Source organism: Octopus bimaculoides, chromosome 1 (assembly GCF_001194135.2).
Source record: "Octopus bimaculoides isolate UCB-OBI-ISO-001 chromosome 1, ASM119413v2, whole genome shotgun sequence".
NCBI lineage: Eukaryota > Metazoa > Mollusca > Cephalopoda > Octopoda > Octopodidae > Octopus > Octopus bimaculoides.
Genome location: NC_068981.1, coordinates 98,291,188 through 98,293,656, shown reverse-complemented (window position 1 = coordinate 98,293,656; position 2,469 = coordinate 98,291,188). Strand labels below are relative to the sequence as shown.

The 2,469-nt window shown below is 38.5% G+C and overlaps 1 protein-coding gene across 1 annotated transcript in view; it reads left to right on the top strand.

The window, feature by feature from the left end:
- Positions 1-204: 204 nt before the first annotated feature.
- The window catches only part of LOC106882607 (signal peptide peptidase-like 3), a 344,505-nt gene continuing 342,240 nt past the window's right edge, over positions 205-2,469 (top strand). Inside the window, exon 1 of the mRNA XM_052966894.1 lies at positions 205-409. The gene's annotated coding sequence lies outside the window, so the exon portion shown is untranslated. The remainder of the gene's footprint in view (positions 410-2,469) is intronic.

The following is a 2,469-nucleotide window of genomic DNA, read 5'->3' as shown; positions in this document are numbered from 1 at the left end:
TTCAACTCAGTCCCGATCCAGTAAAGAAAGCTTTGATGATCAAAAACATTCCTTTCCATTTTAATTCGGTAGAACGTAATTTCAACGAGATTTGGCTGCCATTTTTAGCAGGTTAAACGACCGCATAGAGACACCCTCGATGATCCGCATGTATGTGTGTACGTTGTGTATGCTTTATGTGCTTGTGCGCGCGCATAATGGTATGACTAAATTATCATAGTAGTGTCTGCATGTGTGTGCGTGTTCTGTGATCTGTTTGTAGGTGGTGGTGTCTAGTGGTAACAGTTTGTATGAGATGCTGAAGCAGAACAAATTCTGTGGTACAGAATAAATGTTTTTGTCGTTGCATACAAATGGAGAGCGAGCGAGACAGATGGATATTTAGATGGACATACCGCTTGGTGGATAGGTAGGATCTTTTGTGACATATTTTTGGAATATTGTGCACTCACACACACACACACATATGCTAATATTGTTGTTCACAACTAACGTATAACATTTAATATTATATATTCACACACATTTCCTCATCTAGAAATGTGACTTCTTGTACACAAATATATCACATACACACCCGCTATATGTCGTACATCATAGTATCAAATAGCTGTATGTATGTGTGTTTGTGTGTGTATGAGAAAGAGAGAAAGCTATTTAATGCACTCTATATATGATGAAAAAATATTATCTTTCATCTTTTAGGATGCGATAAAATAAAGTATCCGTTCAGTACGGTCGTTGTAATCGACTTCCACTTACCTCCTCTCCTTAAAATTGTTGACCTTGTGCCAAAATTATAAAGAATTATTATTATTGTTGTGCTTATAGTAGAAAGGATTAAATTGTTATTTTAGCTTTTGACTAGAATTTAACCTAATTACATTCAGCGTTGTGAATTGCGAAGTTTTCATCAACGTTATTTCTCTGAGTTATAAACCTATTCGGATAAAAACATACGAGCCTTCCACGGTGGTGTATCTATGTGGTATTCAAACTGCTAGAAAAAACAACTCGGTCACCATCAAATCATATACACACACACTGACGTACAAGCGCCTTAAAAACAACAGCAACAGTAACATTGGATAATGTGATCCGATATATAGTGTATTAAAAGAAAATAGGTGTGAGATTGTCACGACTACTGGAAGACAGCCTGGAAGGCCTATCTGTGCACTGCTGGTCTTCTTAATCCAGAGTTGACTCGTGGTTAAACAACAGTGCACGCATAGACAAATTTAGTGAGACGTTTGACACTAGCTATGTTTATCCGTTCCAACACATACACGCACATGCCTGCGCGCGCACGCACGCACATACCTGTCTGCTTATTGCATCTGTCTGCCTGTCTGTCTGTCTATCTATCTATCTATCTATCTGTCTGTCTGTCTGTCTGTCTGTCTATCTGTCTGTCTGTCTGTCTATCTATCTGTCTGTCTGTCTGTCTGTCTGTCTGTCTGTCTGTCTGTATCTATCTGTCTGTCTGTCTATCTATCTATCGGTTTGTCTATCTATCTATCGGTTTGTCTATCTATCTATCTATCTATCTATCTATCTATCTATCTCTATCAGTCTGTCTATCTGTCTATTTATATTGTATTTTGTCCCCTCTGTTATCGGCCCTGTGTGGTTAATAAAGAAGTTTATCTATCTGTCTGTCTGACTCTCAGTCTGACTGTCTTTCTGTCTGCTGCCTGCCTGCCTGTCTATCTATCTATCTATCTACCTACAAACACATACATACATACATAGATACATACGTACTAACTGCAGTAGGCCTCATTAGGAAAATACTTGTCAAGGATATATGACACCTGTATCTAAAGACTCTGTCTTCGGCAACTTGACGTCACTAATAAGACACTGAGACCTCTTAGAAGTTGCAGCTAAATCATTTTTTTTTCTTGAAAGGAAGGAAACATTGGATAATGTTATTCTGACCAAAACAGAGAATATAGTCAATGCTGCAACACCCCTTGGTGATCGGTGTGTTCGACCAGAGTTGACCAGATTAAATAATTTTTGTTTCTTTTTTTCTTTTTAATCTTTGACTTGTATCAGTCGTTGGACTGCGGTCATGCTGGGGCACCACCTTGAAAGGATTAGTCGAACAAATCGACTACAGTACTTGGTAAGTCAGGTACTTTATCGGTTCTTTTGCCGAACCGCTAGGTACAGGGATATAAACAAACGAACAGCTGCTGTCAAGCGGTGGTGGGAGTCAAACACAGACACGCATGCACGCACACATACACACATGCATATTCTCTCGATCGGCACCGAGATGAGAGAATCAATATGCATTATATGCTTTTTGTGTGAAAAATCCGAAATGTTAAATTTTATTTTTGATTCACCTGAAGAAAACGATTTTTGTACACGATGTAATTGATTTGTTCATCAATGAAAACACGTCTGAAATAGCTGTAGTGAGACCGCAGCCAATCTGAAACTATCTATCTGAAA